This window comes from Monodelphis domestica, chromosome 1 (genome assembly GCF_027887165.1).
Source record: "Monodelphis domestica isolate mMonDom1 chromosome 1, mMonDom1.pri, whole genome shotgun sequence".
NCBI lineage: Eukaryota > Metazoa > Chordata > Mammalia > Didelphimorphia > Didelphidae > Monodelphis > Monodelphis domestica.
Genome location: NC_077227.1, coordinates 509919779 through 509939182, shown reverse-complemented (window position 1 = coordinate 509939182; position 19404 = coordinate 509919779). Strand labels below are relative to the sequence as shown.

The 19404-nt window shown below is 45.6% G+C and overlaps 1 protein-coding gene and 1 long non-coding RNA gene across 24 annotated transcripts in view; one reads left to right on the top strand and one right to left on the bottom strand.

The window, feature by feature from the left end:
- Nucleotides 1-19404, top strand: part of CAMK2B (calcium/calmodulin dependent protein kinase II beta) — a 311330-nt gene that overhangs the window by 118930 nt on the left and 172996 nt on the right. The gene's annotated exons all lie outside the window — the stretch shown is intronic.
- LOC103092350 (uncharacterized) lies at nucleotides 1810-15690 on the bottom strand. The gene is made up of 4 exons (XR_008915444.1): nucleotides 7739-15690; nucleotides 6102-6202; nucleotides 5169-5202; nucleotides 1810-4148 (listed from the first exon to the last, which is right to left on the bottom strand). It is a non-coding gene; the product is annotated as an uncharacterized LOC103092350 (long non-coding RNA).

Below are 19404 nucleotides of genomic sequence, written 5' to 3'. Positions count from 1 at the left end.
GTAAGGTAGGACTTATCCTGAATGGGATAGGATCATAAAAGCACAGATTATTTTATTTTATTTTTAGCCCTTACTTTCTGTTCTAAGATAGAAGGTAAGGGCTAAGCAAATGGGGTTGAGTGACTTGTCCAGGGTCATAAAGCTAGGAAGTTTCTGAGGCCAGATTTGAACCCTAGACCTCCCAACTCTAGACCTGGCACTCTATTAACTGAGCCATCTAGCTGCCTCGAGTATAGACTTTTTAAGCTAGAAGGGACCTTATAGCTCATTGAGTACAACTCTAATTTTACAGATGAGGAATGAAGGTCACATAGCTAGTAATTGGCGGAGGCAGGATTTGAACCCAGACACCATAAATCTAGCTATCTTTCCCATGAGGTCTGTTGTCCTCGTGGAACTCCCATGCTTTGGCACTTTGCCGGATAGGACACACGTAGGCATAGAGCAAGCAATACGCAGCCCCTTGTGTGCTTCCGCCCTCTTCCTGGAGCCCCTCTCCGTTTCAGGGGTTCCGTTTGGCCCCTGAGATCTCTGGTCTCACTAGCCTGTCTGTCTGCGGATTCTGTTGTCATGGCAGACAAGCAGGCAGGCTGGCATCCACTCAGCGCTGGCTGAAAGTTGTTGCTTTCCAGCTGGTGCCCTCCCGCCCCCTGCATTATCCGGGAGAACTACCTGGCTCCCGAGCCCAGCCCTCTTCCCCCGTCTTCGATAATAAGTGTCCGGGGAGGAGGCTTGACGCCATTAGCATACAGCTGGGTTAATAGAGGACACTCTGCAGCCCCTGCATTGCAGGTTTCGCTGGAGCATGCTCAGTCTCCTCCCCAGACTGCCTGGCATTTCCCCTTCCTCGGGCTTCTCTTCTCCCGGACGGACCTTTCCCCCGGCAGGTTCTGCCTCCTGGGCTGGGGGCTCTCACTCTCCCTGGGCAGCGAGGCGGGGCGGCCGGAGCTGAAGGAGACCTGGGCCCCCATGGCGGGGCTGGCTGCAGGTTCCTTAGGTCCAGAGGGGCCGGCTGGCTCGGAGCACAAGTCCAGATGCCAGATCCTGGGCTTGTTTGGGGTAACCCAGAAGAGGTGGAATTGGCGTTCAGGGACAGAGGCTACTGGGAGGAGCTGGAGAGTGAGAACTTTTTCCTAGTAGCAGCCTCTGGGAGTGGTCGGGAGGGGAGGCCATTTGACCGAGCCTTATTTCTCCCTCCCAGGGTGCTGTCGTGGAAAGAGCACTCAGTTCTTGCAGTCCAGAGGTCTGGGGTTTAGGCTCCCATGAGCTCATGCAACCCTGGGCAGAGCCACTAACTGACCCTGTAGCCTTGGACATGTCTCCGCCCACCTCTGCACCTCAGTTTCCAAATATGCAAAAAGAGGTAAATGGGATTAGGTTATGTCTGACCTCCGTGAGAGTAGGTATCCTTTCCTTCTTTGTACTGGCATCCCTGGAAGCTCTCTCAGATCCCAGCATACTGTAGGTGCTTAATAAATGCTCCTGGATCCATTCCCATATATTTACAGATATATATTACATATCTATATGTGTATACATATCCCTCTAATAATTAAACATTAAGATTATTAAGTTTCTCTGACCCCACGTTCCTTTCTGATGGGCAACATTATGGGTCCTGTGGTGCTCTCTGCTACGACATGGGTTCTTAATCTGGGGTCCATGAACATATTAAAAAAAGTTTAATAACTGTATTTTAATATAATTGGTTTCCTTTGTAATCCTATGTATCTAAGCATTTAAAAATCTTATTCTGAGAAGGGATCCATAGGCTTCACAAGACTGCTAAGGAGGTCTATGGCTCAAAAAAGATGAAGAATCCCCCCTCTGGCATAGGGGATGACTGCTATCTTTTGAAAGACTAGCAGCAGGAAGGGTAGCCAGTTGCTTCCACATATGTAATGAATGTTTAGTTCAGAGTGGTTTGATGAGACTGGATGAATTTTACATTTGGAGGAAGTAGAAAGAAGACCCGACATCTTTCCAGGCATTGGTTCCCCCGCAATGAAATCAACCTAGTATCCCCAGATTTGAGTTGACCTGGTTGGGACACAGCAAGAAGGCAGACTGTTGACAATGGAGGCCTCAGGTAAAGGGCCTTGGATCCCTAGATTTGTTTCTTTGGAATAACAATCCAAGAGCCCATTGCTTAAAAACAGAAACAAAAACAACCCAAACTTAAGCATCATTATTTTTAATATAAATTTTATCAATAGCTTTTGTTTTCTATATCACCATAGTTTCCTCTCAGTATTCTTTCTTCTTCTCCCTCCCAGAGAGTCATCCCCTAGAATGAGTAATTTTTTTTAAACCCTTAACTTCCATCTTAGAATCAACACTGTGTATTGATTCCAGGGTAGAAGAGCAGTAAGGGCTAGACAAGGGATTAAGTGACTTGCTCTGGGTTTCATATCTAGAAAGTATCTGAGACCAGATTTGAACCTAGGACCTCTCATCTCTAGGCCTGGCTCTCAATCCACTGAGCTATTTAGCTACCCTTCTATGTAATATTTTTTATAAGGCAAAAAGAAAGACAAAAATTGGCAAAACCAATCAGTACATTAAGAAGTCTGAAAATATGTGCAACATGCATCACTTGCTGCCCTCCCACCTCTACAAAGGGGGTGGATTGGAGTGCCAAGAGTCCATCTCTTAACCAAACAGTGAAGACAGCCTGTTTCCCTCCCAACCTCCCTTCCCTTGATTTCCCTTACATGTTTTTTTTTTTAAAAGAGAGTAGTCTAGGCAGTGGATACAGAGCTCGGAAGTCTTACAACTAGGTTCTGTATATGTTGCTGCTATTGTCACACTGTCTGGATGTTTATTTTCCAATAAACTTCTTTCCCTTCACATGAAAAATGGACAAACAAACAAATACCCCGGCAGTGTGTCAAGACACGGTTCCCTTGCTTTTGGCTTTGTGTATGAGGAGCTGACTGAAAAAAGTGGGTGTTGCTAGATAAGGGCATGGGGGTTGGTGAGAGAGGAGAGTGTTGCTGTTGAGTTGTTTCGGTCATGTTTGACCCTTTGTGATCCCATTTGGAATTTTCTTAGCAAAGATACTGCAGTAATTTGCCATTTCCTTCTCCAGCTCATTTGTCAAATGAGGAAACTGAGGAAAACAGGTCAAGTGACTTGTCAGGGGTTAGGGCCACTCTGAGGAAAGGTGTTGACTTCCCATCGTAGAGCATCTAGCTTAGGATGGACTCTTTTAGGACATCCATCCACAAGCATTTATTTATTAAGTGCTTACTGTACCCCAGGGCTTGTGCTATGCTGGGGAGAAAAAGAAAGGCAAGACATGGTCCCTGGCCTCAAGGCGCTTTCATTTTAAAGGGGGTCACAGCATGTAAGCAAATATACCAGAGTGCCTTAAATCTCAGAGGGAAGCCACTGGCAGAAGGTGGGGTATGGGCTGAGACCCACAGGAAGCCAGGTCAGCCCCTCGCCCATGCCATGCAGAGGACAGTCTGCTAAGATACACTCACACCAGGAAAGGGGTGACCCTGTCCTCTCCTCCACCAGCCTCGCCTGAGAACCTGTGAGTGACTTGGGCAATAGCCCCCAGCTGCCCTGTCCTTGGGAGGATGTGTGTGTGTAAGTGTGGGAGGCCACAGGGCTGGTGGAAGGCAGACCCTCTGAGAGGGGCTGAGGCTGCTGTGCTCCTTGGGCATAGGATTATAGAATTCTACACTGAGAGCTAGAAGGGAGCTTACCGAGCATCTGGTCTAGATGCCTTGTTTTGAGGAGGAAGCCGAGATCCAGGGAGGTGGAGCAACCACCTAAGATTGCCCAGATGGAAGGCAACAGAGCTCAGACTTGATCTCAGGGCTCTGGAGTGTAGCCTGCCACTGCAGAACCACCAGAGGGGTGATGGGGACCAGCCCCAAGGCAGTGTCTTAGTCAAAGCACCAGTTGCCCTGCCCTAGTTAAGTGCTCTGGTTTCTTGGTAGAAAGCTGCTGGAGGCAGCCTACATGTGCAGATTACTAACAGAACAGCTAATATTAACAGTGCTACTGTGATATTAATGATAATAGGTAATCATAGACCTGCCATTCAGAACATACCATTTTAGCAGGGTGAATAGTGCATGACAATGCAGGGGATGCCTGAAGGATGAACTCCAAATGTGCCAGATTGTTTATTCCTGGGATCATGAGAGAAAATGCAAAAACACAAATGATCTGGTAAGAGAACAAGTCTGCTAAACAAGTGAGGCTTTTTTGCATTGTACCAACAGATCTCTCTAAAGCATGACTAAGTTCATGACTCTGGAAATAAGCAAGAAGGAAAGCAAGGGAGAGGCTACCTGTGATTCTCAATCTCAGTTTCCTCAGCTGTGAAATGAGGGTGATGGGTTCAGGAAAGTCCAACATCCTTTCTAGTTCTCATATGTATGGTTAGACATCGTTATAACTATTTACAGATTCAGGGATGTGGACTTAGCAGCAAGTTCTCAGGAGAATGGGATTCATTGTAAGGAAGGTTTGTGTACATCTGTGCTTAGAAGTAAGACTATCAGTCATATAGATAGGTTTTGCCTTTGGCAGCCTTCTTGCCAGGGTGTGGAGGTAATTATACACCCACAATATCCAATATAATTTTAATTATGTATATTCTTTGTGGGTGAGCACTCATTTCCCCTAGGTTTCAGGGTGAAAATCTCTACCCTCCACTCAGTTTCAGTACTGTAGTAAGTATGTGAACTTGATGATTTGCCCTTGGAGAAAATGCCCCAGGATGCTCTTCTCTCAGTGCCTAGCACTTCACATTGGTCTTCTTTCCTTGCTAGACCTTGGGCTGGGGGCAACAGGTGTGAGACTGATTCGAGTAGACCTGAAGCCTTGGCACACGTGATCCAGCCCAAGTGGTCTGGATGCCCATTGCCCTTCCAGGAGTCCCCTCTTCTTGATCTTAATGTCCCCCTGTGTTCCTAGCACCACTGTCCTCATGCTGTTCCACCTCTTCTCCCAAGGTCCTAGAGGCTTCTCATTCCCCTCAGGTATTCTTCTTGCTTTTTACCTTCCTTCTCACCTCACCTAAAATGCCATTTTAAAAAATGGTCTGCCATTGTTCTGTTTGTTCATTTAGGACTATGATCTCTTTTGATTACCCCCCTCCACCATTTAAAAAAAATTTAATTTATTTTCAATTCCAAATTCTTTACCTCTCACCTCTTCTCTTCTGCCTTTTGAGAAAGTCTGAAAAATAGAAACCATTACAAATGTGGCAAGTCAAGGAAAACAACTTTATGACACATATCTATCTATCTATAAATATATACATACTCTTCAATCTGTACCATGTCCAAATATATCTATAGATCTTGCTATTTCTTTAGATCTCTATGGAGCTATCTATAAATCTCTCTCTCTGCCTCTCTTTTTCTCTCTGTCTCTCTCTGTCTCTTGTCTGTCTGTCTGTCTCTGTCTCTGTCTCTCTCTCTGGTTGGTTTTCAGTCCTGTCCAACTCTTCATGGCCCCATTTTTCCTCAGACTGCCCCCGAGTTTGTTAGTTCTCTATCAGGAGGTGGATAGAACGCTTTATTATGAGTCTTTTGGGTGACTGGTTATTGTGTTGATCAGAGTTCCTAAACCTTCCCTAGTTATTTGTCTTTATAATATAGTTGTTCATACACGTTTTCTCAGGTTTCTCTGAAACTATCCCCTTCATCATTTCTTACAACACAATAGTATTCCATCACTTTCACACACCCTAATTTGTTCTGCCATTCTCTGATCAGTGGGCATCTCCTCATTTTTCAATTCTTTGCCACCACAAAAAGAGTGGCTATAAATATTTTTGTAGATATGGGTCCTTTTCCTCTATCTTTGATCTCTTTGAGGTCTAGACCTACTGGTGATGAAACTGGGTCACAAAATGTACACAATTTAATAGTTTTTAGGTTCTCTTTTCTCTATAAGATGTTTGCATTTTAATCAAGAAGCAGCATGATATAATGAAAGAGTCCTGTATTTGGAGTTAAAGGCCCTGGATTCAAGTACTTTTTCTGTTACTAGCTGCTGTAAAGTGAGGGAGTTGGATCAGATTACCCAAGTGTCACTGCCTCCTACAGTAGAAAAATAAATTAGAAACTGACCAGTTGAGAAGGGCTTCTGGCTTGAGGGTGAAGTTGATGAACTTGGTTTGGGATTGGAGAGAAGTTGTGGCATCTCAATTGGAAATGTCCAATAGATAGAGCTAATAGAAATGGAGAGAAGATTGAAATTTAGAAATAGATTTGGAGAATAAATTTCTCTGCATCTTTTAAAAAATATTCCCCCCCATTAATATTATCATTAGGAGATCATACTTCATGGAGTCCTATTTAACTTGCTTTGTGAAATATTCAGCAGGTGGGTGACGAATAAATATTTGATGATGGTGGATGATTTTGCTGAAATTTGCATATTGACTCAAGAGGCCCTAACCTGAATTATGCAAAGTGATTAGCCCCAATAACAGCAATTGTATTCTAATCAAATATGTCAGAAGTGAATGACTGAAATATACATATTAGTTTAAAAAATTCATCAAGTTAATCACATCCTAGAAGGGGGGAGGGAGAGAGAGACACACACAGAGACAGAGACAGAGAGAAAGAGACAAGAAACAGACACAAAGACAGAGAGAAGCAGAGAGGTAGAGAGACAGATTTATAGAAATAGCTCTATAGAGATCTATAGAAATAGCTATATCTATAGATATATTTTGAGAGTTGGAAGCCATGAATTTATCAGAAAATAGCTGATTACAAAAGGCTACTTACTTGCTATTTCTACAATAGGTAGAACACTAGACTTGGAGTACAGAAGACCCAAGTTTTATTAGATAATTATTATCTGTGTGACTTTGGGCAAGTCACTTTACCTGTTACCCTTGTTTTCTCATCTTAAAAATGTGAATAATCGTATTAGCTCCTACATTCTAAGTTTGTTATGAGGATCAAATGAACTCATGCATAGATTATATAAAATGGGTGATTTTGTCAGCCAGAGGACTCTAAAGTCCAGAGGAATGTGAGGTATAGGCAAGTGAGGTTTGAAGAAAGTGGTTAGTAAATAACATGAGGGAAAGACGAATTGAGAAAAAAAAGTTTTTTTTTTCTTTTTGTAGATAAGAATAAATATTTTATAGCTAAGAAGTCTGAGGGTAAAGTGATTCTCCTTGAGAAGTCCCCATCCAAATAATCATCCATCAATAACCAGTCCAGCAAAATTTCTGAAATTCCTGCTCTACTGCTGGCACTGTGTCGAGTCAGGAAAATGCTGCAAGACAAAATGTGAAACTGTGCTTGCTCTCAAAGAATTTCCATTCTATTGGATGTAGGGGTAGAGGGGAGGAAGCCATGACCCATGAACAGACAGGCATGTCCATGGTCATTTGAATTTTGGGGAAAGAGCACTAGTGATGAGGGGACTTGAGGAAGACTTTTTGTTAAAGGTGACATTTGAGCTGAGCCTTAAAAGAAACTTTAATTCTGAGAGGCCAAGTTGAGAGTATTCACTCCAGGCAAGAGGGTCAACTCATGAAAAGACACAGAAGTGAAAGTGGAGTACCAGGTTTGAAGAACAACAAGAAATTCAGTATGGCTGGATCCTAAGAGAGTGGGAAGAAGAGTTATATTGCACGAATTGGGAAATGCTGGCTGGAACAATGTTGAGAAAGATTTCAAGTGAAAAGTTGAGGCAATGGGGAGCCATTGATGTTTTTGAACATAGAGTAATAACTAAATACCTTATTCTTTGCTAAGGAGAGAAAATGAGCAGTCACTCTATGGTGAGGAGTTTAGGTAAGAGTGAAAGGGAGCTTCTGATTGTAGGCATCATTAGACTCTGGAACAGGCCACTGATAGTTCACTTGCTGAGTACTTGACTTAGGGGTATCTGATAGCTGTCCAAGTATCTGAGACTGCCAAATGGAAGAAAGATTAGGCTTCGTCTTCTCTGGCCAAATCTAGAAGCAATGGGTAGAAAATTGCAATGAAGCCAATAGATCTGGAGTCCAGACCCTTCCCTCTTCTGGTCGTCATCCTTTGGACCCTCTCTAATTTGTCAACACCTTTCTTAAATCATGGCGCCCCCACTGCACTGACGGAGGCAGAGTCCAGTGGTGTTATCACCTGCCTATTGCTGGAAGCTATGGCCTTCTTAATGAAGCCTCAGACTGCAGTGATTTTTTTTTTTGGCTGTCATATAACATCCAACTCATATCGTACTTGGAATCCACCCACAACCCCAGATCTTTTTACAGATAAATTGTTTTCTAGCCCTGCTTCTCCCACTGCCATTTTGCACTTATAAGGTTGATTTTTTGAACCGAAGTGTAAGCCTATATTTATCCTTGTTAACTTTCACCTTATGAAAAAAGTTCATCCTATTAGATCATGAGGACCTCGGATCCTAGCTGAAGAGCATTAAGCAACCTCAGAAGGCCATCCATGCCAACTCCCTTATTTGAAGGTGAGGAATTGACCCCTAGAGAGGTTAAGCAAGCCCAGTGTGGTGGCCTGTTAAGGGTTTTTGGATATTGACTCTGTCATCCAGCGTGGTTGCTGTCCCTCCTCACTGAATATTATCCAGAGCCTGAGCATGCCATTGGGGACATCATCCAAATGAGTGACAAAAATGTAAAATGCCCCAGGAGCAAGCTCTGGTTCCTGGGCTGCCTCCTTTGGAGAGCCCCTTCCAATGGCACTGAACCATTGGTGGCCGCTCTCCGGGCTTCTAAATCTGAGAATCTTGAGAAAAGGAATCCAATGATTATACTAACAATAATCTCCCCAGGTTTAAAGAAGACCAGAATGTCATGCAAAGCTCCATCAATGCTTTGGTTAAAAAACAGAACAAACACGACCTGGGCAATCGATACCTCAAGCATTCCCTGACCTGCCACTCGAGTTAGGAACTCAGTCAAAAAACACAAAAGTTAGTGTGGCATGCCCTGAAGAGACAGAGCTGGCGGAGCTTTGTTAGGCCTGCTTCCTTTTCTACAGATCCACTGACCACCTCTTTAATGATATGTTTGGGGATTTTGCTAGGAATCCAAGACTAGCCCACTAGCCTATAGTTTATTGTTTCTGTTCTCTTCCATGTAAAAAAAATGGTTCAATATCTCCCCTTTGCCACTCTTGTGGTTCTCGCTCTCATTCTTCATGATCTTTCAGATATCACTAATGGTGGTTCTGCAATCACATTCACCTCTTCTTTTACGTACCGGAGGGTTTTAGTTCCTCTGGGTCAGCTGATGGGCACTCTCTTATTATCTCCTTACTTTTATGAGGTATCAACTCTCATTGCAACTAGGTGGTACTAGACAGAGTGCTGAGCCTGGAGTCAGGAAGACCAAGTTCAAATTTGACTTCAGACACTTACTTATGTGGCCATCAATTAATTTCTTTCTGCCTCAGTTTCTTCATTTGCAAAAATAAGAGTAATAACTACCCTTTCAGGGTTATTGTGAGGATCATATGAGATAATAATTGTGAAGTGCTTAGCACAGTGCCTGGTATATAGTAGGTGCTTAATAAATGCTTACTTGCTTCCTTCCTATTATTCGCTTAAAAAAAAAGTCTTTTCCATTCTGAAGGTCATTCTTAGTTCCTTTCTTTTCTCTAGTGATTTGCTGACCTTGCCAGCAAAGGGCTCCTTTTGGAATGTATCTGATGGGGAGCCTAGAACTGATACTACTTGAGCTCCTTTAATGTTTGATGGGAATTCTCTAGCCCTGCCTAGAGACCAGGAAATGATTTAAAAGACTTTCAGGTGTTTTGCCTTATAGGTTCTGGAAAGAATGGCTGTTGGGCACCTCTTTTTTGGCTACGGTTTTAGGGCAAGGTGATGGGGTTGAAGGCACTGAGTTAAATGTTTTAGGAGTATTGTCAAGAAGACAGATCCAGAGGGGGCAGTCTGGTGGCACAGTGAATTGAGAGCCAGGCCTAGAGACAGGAAGTTCTGGGTTCAAATTTGACCTCAGATACTTCCTGGCTATGTGACCCTGAGCTAGTCATTTAGCCCCCATTGCCTAGCCCTTACTGCTCTTCTGCCTTGGAACCAAAATACAGTATTGATTCTAAGATGAAAGGCAAGGGTTTAAAAAAAAATTGTAACCTCAGCGAGACCTGCAAGGTTTGCTGTGATACCTTTGAGAAGTGAACTAGCTGACTTTGTCTCAGCGTTGTCTATGAACAAGCTGGTTTTATGTAATCCTCAAGACTCCAGTGAGTGTGCCCTGGGTCCAAACTCGTGACCTGGGGATGCAGCTAGGGCCCACAAATTGACAAAAGAATTCCTTAGAGACACAGAGAAGTAGCCTTTGTCCCATGTATAAGTGATGCCCACTTTCCTTCATATATTCAATCACAATCCCTCACTGTTGTGATGCTGGCCAATGCTAGTTTTGCTCTGTTCTTTGTTCTATGCTTTTGAAAAAAAAGAGTTGCATCTTCAATTCTAGGTCTTTGGCTGGAAACTGTTTTATTGGCCAGTAGCACTCTTGCTAATAAACCATCATCTTGCTCAGAGAAACATACCTCAGTTTACTTTTTTGTTAAATTTCATTCACGACACTAGGGAACAAGTGAGTAAGAGGCAGAGGCACTCCTATCTTTGGAAGAAATGGCATGACGTGGAGGTAATCTGGCCTGGCTTTGGGGGCTGGCCACAGTGCCAAGCTGGAACCTGGCTGGTCAGTGAAAGGCTCCAAGCCATGTGACTGCGCTTGAGGGTACACGTGGGGTAGGAAAGGCAGGATGCCTGAAATTGTTCTCCTGACACGAGGTTATTAGTGTCCCTTTGCGGGCCCTGCTTTCCCCGTTTGGCAGTGCCCTTTATCTCTTTGCCAGCATGGCAGCAGGCAGCTGGAGCGGGCGGGTGTGAGGCACAGGCAGGCAGGGAGATAGATCTTTGCCGCAGTTGGCTCCGCTTTTGCCTGAAGCTGGTGGGTTAATTAAGGGTTGTCATGTTGCTTTTTTAAAACAACTACAACAGGAAAAAAAAAATCACCAGCGCAGAAAGCTCTTTTCTAGTATTCCTTCATCCGGGGTTTGCATGGGGTTTCTGGGCAGCAGGAGGACGTTGGCCACACCCTAGACCAGAGGCAGCAGCATCTCAAGAGCCATCCTGGGAGCCCCCAAGGCAGCAGGAGTGAGCTTGTCCTGTGATGGGGACAGTGTGGACCAGCGACAAAACCAGAAAGTTCATCCTTAGGACCCCTCCAGCTCCCGTTTTGAGACCGTCCTCCCTTTGGTACTGCCCCCCTTTCTGTGCCCTCATGGGGACGCTCCCCTCCCCTTCCCACAATGGCCTCTTTCTCCCTTGCTCCTCATAGCGTCACGGACTTTGGGGATCATCCAGTTCCTTGTTTTATCCTTGAAGAATCCGAGGTCAGAGAGGTTGTGGTATGCCTCAGATCATGGAGGACATTTGGGTGGTTTTCTCCCCTATTAGCCTCTGCACTTCTCAAGGGCAGGCCTGTGGCTTTGCGAACTTTGTATTCCCAACACTTAGCACAGTACGTGGCACATAGTAAGCACTTAATATTTGTTAACCAGTAGAATTGCTTGTCATCTCCGGGCGTGGGGAGAGAAAAGGGGGGAGGGGGGGAGAAAATGAATTATGTAACCATGGGAAAATATTTTTAAACAACATTAAAAAATAAATATTTGTTGACTTGAAGGCAGGGGTATGTTGGTAAATGTTTAACAACTGGCTTTGGGGGAGAGTATGGAGAAATAGGCTGGATGTACTTTTAAGGTCAATCTGCTTTCTTAACATTTTTTCCCCATCACTTTCTTGGTTCTAAATCCAGCCTTGATTTGCAGAGTTGGTTTCCAAGGTGTAAATGCTTCTACTGAAAATCTAATAGTTGTCCAGCTGGATTGAACTGGCTCTAGCATACTCTTGCCTGAAAGTTACCCCGCTATTTGTCATTAGGCATTGAGGGCCCTCTTGGTACTACCATGCTTGGTATTGGGCATGAAAGACAAAGGAAAGCGTTTCCTTGACGGAAAGCAACATGAATACATGTAAAGGAATACAAGATATACACATGGTAAAGGCAACATAATTGGAGAATGGGCTGCAGAACATACAGGAGGGAGCACTTGAGCTGGGCAGGGATTCTGAGAGACGGAGATGAAGGAGGGTGTTCTAGACTTGGGAAATGGTCTGCCCAAAGGCCCAAGGATGAGAGAGAGAATGCGGTTGGCCAGGAACAAGTCAGCCTGTGTGGTAGGAACTTGGAATATGAGTATAAATGGGAGAAAAGTGCCATTGACCTGGAAAGAAAGGCAGGAGCCAGGCTGTGAAAGGACTTAAATGCTGTGTACTGCACTTTGTAAACCCAGGGCCTAGTTCTCTTTCCACAGTGTAAGCCTGAAAGGCACTCTGCCTAGCCTTAGGGTTTCCTCTCTCTTCATCTTCTCTGTCCCTTTAGGACTCAACTAGGGGTGGCTGACCTTATAAACGAATTCCAGCTAAATTGTTCCTGGCTGATAATGGACTAATGGATTGCCCCATCTGGAGAACATTTGCATTTATCCAGGACTGTCAATGCCTGAAGGGGAAGAAGAAGTAATGAGGGAATTTCAGGCCTTTGGGGGATGGATGGTGGAGAGGAGGGCTATTTCAGGACAAGGAGACCTTAAAATGCCTCCTCAGTGATACCTGGCAGGCGGCTGCCCACTCTGCCCAGACATGAGGCTGCCTCTGGCTAATGATGCTGAGCTTCTCTCACCTTTGGAATTAGGCCACACATCTCTGTGCACCAGTTGGTTCCCTCAAGGACTTTAGGATTGACTCCTTGGTTTCACTCAGTTGTCATTGTTTCTAGATGCTGGCAGGTGCCCCAGGCAAAACCTCAGGAAGTTTTCTTGCAAGTGGGAGCTGAGCAGCATCTTGGTTACAGAGAGTTTGGGGTTCTCTCCATTTGCCTAGCTGACATTGACTCTTGGATGGAACTTCCAGGTATAAGGAGGCCACAGTCCTGTTGTCCTCTGCCGTGGTCAGAACACATTTTAAGCTACTGTGCTCAATCGTGGGAGCTCCTGTTGAAGGATAGCAATAAGCTAGGAAGGGTGCAGAGGAGGAAAGTGTGCAGGCTCTGAGGATGGCCTGAAGGAACTGAGCATGCTTGGCCTGGAGAAGACTTGGGGAGGAAAGATGCAATGGTGTCTTCAAGTGTCTGCAAGGCTGCAGGGAAGAGGGTTTGGACAAGCCTTACCTGACCCCAGTAGGTAGAATGTGGAAGTTGCAGAGACAAATTGAGGCTTGATGTCAGGAGCTGCTGAGGAATGGAATTTTCCGCCTTAGAGATAGTGGCTTCCCTTTCAATAGAAGTCTTTGATGTTTGGGGAGAATTAGTTGGACCAGGAAGGAACTGAGGTCCCTTCCAATTCCCATTCGGTAATTTTCACCAGGATGGTGAGTGTTTACTATACCCTGTTTTTGACAGCAAAAGTCTTTGGAATCGTTAAAGAAAGGTGGATTTCTGCTCAGAATGCTCTTAGCATTATATTTGATTGTATCCTGATTCTGTGAAAATCACTAATCTCTGAGTGTTTGGAAATTCAGTTAACCAGAGTACTTGATTTCCCCAATGGCCTTGATTCCATCCTCAATCCAACCAGACTGTTGTGGTCAAAGAAACAGAGCAGAAAGGTACCCGAGAGAAACCCAGGCAAACTATGGCGGCACATCAGGTTGAAGTGTAGGGAAGAGGTGATGATACCAAATGGGAGAGGGATTATCACTGGTAGGCTTTGGACAGGTTTCTGAAGGAGAGGTGAGGAGAATTCTCCCATTTCTGGACGTGGCATGAGCAAGGCCCCAGAGGCAGGGACAGAGAAGTCACATGTGGAAATGGCAAGCAGATTCATTTGAACAAGTATTGGTAAAGCGGGAAGACCATATGGAGGATGATTGCAATAGTCCAGGTGATAAGTGATGAAAGGCTTAATGAGGGTGATGGCTGTTTGAAGTTAGAGAAAGGGATATTTTTTTAAGAGATGTTATAGACATGATCTGGTAATTGATTGGGAGTATGGGAGTGAAGGGAGTTGAGGATGACACTAAAGTTGTCAACCTGGGTCACAGGAATGATAGTGATCCTCTAGACAGTAGTAAGTATTTTAAGAAGAAGGGAGAGTTTGAGGAAAAGATAATGAGTCCTGTGTTGGACCTGTTGAGTTTAAGAGGCTTATGGAACATCTAATTCACACAGAGATGATGCTAGATAAGTAGAGTGAGGTATCATCTGCATAGAGATAATAATGGAACCCATGAGAGCTGATGAGATCACTAAATGGAAGAATATATGGAGAAAAGGTTCCCTGGTTAGAGCCTTGGGGGACACCCATAATTAGTGGGTATGACATGAATGATTATCCAGCAAAGGAGACAGATGGTTTGTTCAGACAGGTAGGAGGAGAACCAAGGAAGAACAGTCATATATAAACCAAGAGAAGAGAGAATGTGCAGGAGGAGGAGGAGGAGGAGGTGATCAACAATTTTAAAGGCTTCAGAGAGATCAAGAAGCATGAGGATTGAGAAAAGGCCATTAGATTTGACAATGAAGAGACCATTAATAATTTTGGAGTGAGTCATTTCATTTGAATGATGAGAGAAGAAGTCAGATACAGTGGGGTTAGAAGCTGGTAAGGAAGGAAGCAAAGGAACTGAATATTGATGGAATTTACCTGAGAAGGTGGTAAACTAAAGTTATTAACAAAAATAGATATAAAATGATAACTGGCAGGTATGGTAGGACCTAAAGAGGGTTTTTTTTTTAAAGGATGGGAGGTAGGAGATTGGGCATATCTGTAGACAGTGGTGAAGAAGCCAGTAGAGATTTAAGATGAGAGAGGGACCACAGGGGGCAATCTGTGAGGAAAGACCAGAAGAAATGAGATTGGGTGGTCAGTAGAAGTGCCAACTTCTCTTCAGAAACTGAAGTGTAGAAGGAGCTGGTGGGGGATGTCAGAGGTATGTGAAACGAAGAGGAGAAGATGAACTTTTAGAGAATGAAAGGAATGCCCCCCCCTTTTCAGTAAAATATGAAGATCTTCCATAGACAGGGTGGTAGCGAGAATACTATCATGGTGACAGAAAAAGAGAATCAATTAGGGAGGTGTAGGATTGCCTTGCTGAAGTGAGGGTCCAGGTGATATCAACTAGCTTAATTTTATAGTGAACTTAGCACAGTTCTGTGATATCCTCTAGTTCTTTTGAATAAGCATGTGAGCAAAGGCTATGATGAATGGCAAGGCATGATGGGTAATAGGACAAAGGAATAAAGGATTCAAGAGTAGAAGATAGTGTAGAGTTGTACAGGTTGAATGAAGGAGCACCATGGGAAGAGAGGGGGCTACACAGTATGGTACTAGCAGATGCCTTATGGCGCTTGGTACTCCAGCGGGCACTTAGAAGCCATCATTCGAAGAGATGAGCATTTATTAAGTGCCTATTATGTGCTGGTCACTGTGTTACTCCCTGGGGATCCCTGAAGACCTGAACACCGCCCCCCCCCCAACAAAACACCAGCCTTCATCCTCAGATCTCCAGACCCAAGCCAGGGGAGTGAGATGCTTCCATACAGACGTTCTAATCGCCTTTCAACTCAGTAAGCATTTATTAGGCTCTTATTGTGTTAAGCACTGGGGATACAAAGACTCTCCTATCCACCCCCCCCCCATGTAAAACCCCCTCCCAAACATACCACTGCCCTCCACTGGAGAAGGCAGCATGAACTCAGTAAGTGCATATACAAAAGAAATCCATGGTCATTTTGAGGAAGTTGGATAGGATAGCACAGTGGATAGAGTGCTAGACCTAGAGGTGGGTTCAGGTGTGGCCTCAGTTACTTGACTCGCTCTTACCACTCTTCTGCCTTGGAAATGAATGCTTTGTATTGATTTTAAGACAGAAGGCAAGTTTTTGTTTTTTAAAGAAACAGGTTATGTTCACATGTAAAACCCAGTGGAATTACTTGTTGGCTAGGGGAGGGGGGTGGGAGGAGGGGAGGGAAAGAATACTAATCATGTAACCATGGAAAATTATTCTAAATCAATGAAATAAACTTAATTTTTTTTAAAAAAGGAAAGAAACAGGTGATTTTGAGGAAGGCTAGCAGATGTGGAAGTTGGGAAAGGCTGACACTGGAGATGAGCTCTGAAGGAAGGCAGGGGTTTCTCAACAGCTGGGGCAAGGCAGCTGACTCTTCCTGGAAGGACACTTCTACCTGTTCAGAAGTTCTCCCTGCCCCTGCGCCCCTTCCTCTGTTTAGACGTCTCTTCCTGGAACCTCCACTTAAGGAGAGTGCCCAGGCCAGCTGCCTCCCCATGGCCCCTTGGGCGCCACTCCTCTGTCGCCATGCAGGATACCTTCTCCCTCACTCTACTGCCCCCTCTCCCCAGCTCCCTTTAAGTGTGGTCTTCTCCATTCAAGTGTCAGCTCTTTGAAGGCCGGGGCTGTTGCTTTTCCCTTGTATTTATATCGCTAGAGCTTAGCATAGTGCCTGGTACCTAGTAGGGGCTTAGTACATGCTGGTTGGTTGCCTGCTTGACCCTGTATGCGCCAGCCACAGGCAGAAGCAGAACACCTGATACACAAATCAAGCTTGCCGGAAGGACAACAAGCAAAGGTGAGGGAGCAGCACCGAGCAATTCAACAACATGCAATCCAACAAGCATTTATTAAGCACCTACTATGTGCCAGGCACTGGGATTAGAAGGGCAACAAACGCCCCGGCAGACATTTATTTAGCTCCAGCTCTGAGACAGCCCTGGCCCTGGAGGAGCTGCAATGTCATGATTCTAACGAAGGTGTTTCTCAAATGAAATGTGTCCTGCCTTTCTGGAGTTTGCATTCTATCTTTATCGTAGTGCAGCGAGGGAAGGGCAGCCAGCTGCCGTGGTGGAAGAAAATCAGAGGGCTGCCCTGAGCCTCTCACAAAGGGGGACACAAAGCGACCAAACGCTTTTTAACCCTTGGGAAGAAGTAAGACTGTGTTGTACAAAGCTAAACTAGCCCCATAAATGCTTAATGATCCAGGAGCTGGACTTGGAGTCTGTGGCTCATCCAAACCCATTGCTTTCTCCAGAATTTTTCTTAAAAAAAAAAAAAAGAATTTTGCTGGTTGTTTGTGTTTGTTTTATCCTCAGTTCTAACAAGGGTTTTTGTTTTTTTGTTTTTAAGTGACTTGCCCAGGGTCACACAGCTGGGAAGTGTCTGAGACCAGATTTGAACCTAGGACCTCCCACCTCTAGGCCTGGCTCTCTACCCACTGAGCCACCCAGCTGCCCCTACTTTTTTTCTTTTTTTAAACCCTTACCTTCCATCTTGGAATCAATACTGTGTGTTGGTTCCAAGGCAGAAGAGCTATAAGGGCTAGGCCATGGGGGTTAAGTGACTTGTCCAGGCTCACACAGCTGGGAAGTGTCTGAGGTCAGATTTGAACCCAGGACCTCCGGTCTCTAGGCCTGGCTCTCTACCCACTGAGCCACCCAGCTGCCCCTACTTTCTTTTAACATCAATTTCATCGATAGCTTTGTCTTTGAGTCAGTCATTTCTGAATGTCCCGTCACTATGAAGACTTCCTTTGTGACCAAGAAAAACCTGAGGAGCAAAACTGACATAGCTGACATCTGCACTTAACGTTCTGCCCCCACAAACCCCCACCTTGCCTCATGAGTCATAGATTTAGAGGAGGTTTTTAAATGACTTGTCTGAGGTCCTAGAGGTTGCAAATGAAAGAGCTGGAATCTGAACCCAGGCCTTTGGGTTCCAAATCCGAACATTTTTCTCGGTGTAAATAAAGGACTGCCTCCCAGCTGCTTTTTTCCCTTCTTCTAAACCTTTACGTCTTGTCTTAGTATCATTTCTAAGGAGAGGAGCAGCAAGGGCTAGGCATCGCCGCTAAGTGACGCAGTCACACAGCTAGGACTTGTCTGAGGCTAAATTCGAACCCAGGTTCCCCCCCACTCTATTCCACCGTGCTGCCTAGATGCCCCCCCCCCAAGTTCTTGAGTCTGGGCTCTAAGCTTTTTTGGTTGCTATGCAAAGCTAACATAATCTCTTCCTCTGGGTCTATTTGGGTTTGGGGTATGTATAATACTTAAAAAAAACAAACCCTCACATTCCCTCTTAGAATTGATACTGGGTATTAAGGGAGAAGAGCTGCCAGGGCCAGGCAGTGGGATTAAGTGACTTGTTCAGGGTCACACAGCTGGTCCCTATGCATGGAGCCTCCCAGCTGCCCCCCTCCCCCTCCTTTCAAATCCAAATTGGCTTTGCTCCGGCCCAGAGCTGAACAGCGACCTTTCTGGGTGGTGGACTTCCTCAAACTGTGCTGCCAACAGCATCGGATTGGTAGTCGGAGGGCCTGGGTTCAAATCCGGCCTGGGTCCATTTGCTTCTGTTCGCTTTGGGTTGCTCCTCTGTAAAGTGAGGCCGTTAGGTAGCTCGGCGGGTAGAGCGCGGGGCCAGCCTCTACGGCCTCGGACGCTTACTAGCTGCGCGACCCGACGCAACCACAAAATGCTTTGCTCAGGCTCTTTGTGGGCATCCAAATGGCACCGGAGAGAGCACCAGGCCCAGAGTCAAGCAGACCCGAGTTCAAGTGGGGCCCGAGACACTCACGAGCCGGGCGACCCTGGGCCTGCCTCTGCTTCCTGGCCTGAACCCTGAGGAGTCCCTCCAGCGGGGCAGCTTTGGAAGTCATCTGCCCATTGCCGATGTCTGGCCTTCATCTCGGTCCATAGGAGCAAGAGGGAGTTATTGGCCGTCATTAACTGGATTTAGGGAAACAGCACCGGGACCGTCTTCTCCTTTGTTCTTGCCTTAGGGACGCGGAAGCCCCTTCCCGGAGCAGTGGGCCTCCCACTCTCTGCAGCAGATCCACATCTGGGCCCGGAGGAGGGAGGAGCACGTTATTTCTGGCCCTTCTTTTTCCGTCTCCGAGGTTTCTTTTTCTGCTTTCTCAGTTGCTTTAATGAAGACGGTCAATAAAAGGAGATTCTCCTTCCCCCCCCCCCCCTGGCCTGTATGCGCCCCTCTTAGAAACCTGGATTCAGACCTGGAAGGGATCTTTGAGGCCCCTCCCTGAGGCCAGCAGCCTCCTCTTAGAAATGAGCAAACAGAGGCGCACGGAGAAGTGGCGACTGTCCCGCCGAGGCTACATCACTAAGAACCAGATGTAGGGTCTGAGAGTCCCAGGACCTGGGTTCAGATTCTGCCGGGGACGAGCGCCTGGGTCATCTCTGTGGTGTCGAGTTCCGGGTCTAGGAAATGAGAAGAGTGGATGAGATGGGGCCTCTCCCAGCCCCAGAGGCTCCTTTGCCCCCTTGCTGCTCCCTGATCTTTGGGCAGACCAAGCAGAAGGGGCTCTCTTCTCCGTCACTGCTGGAC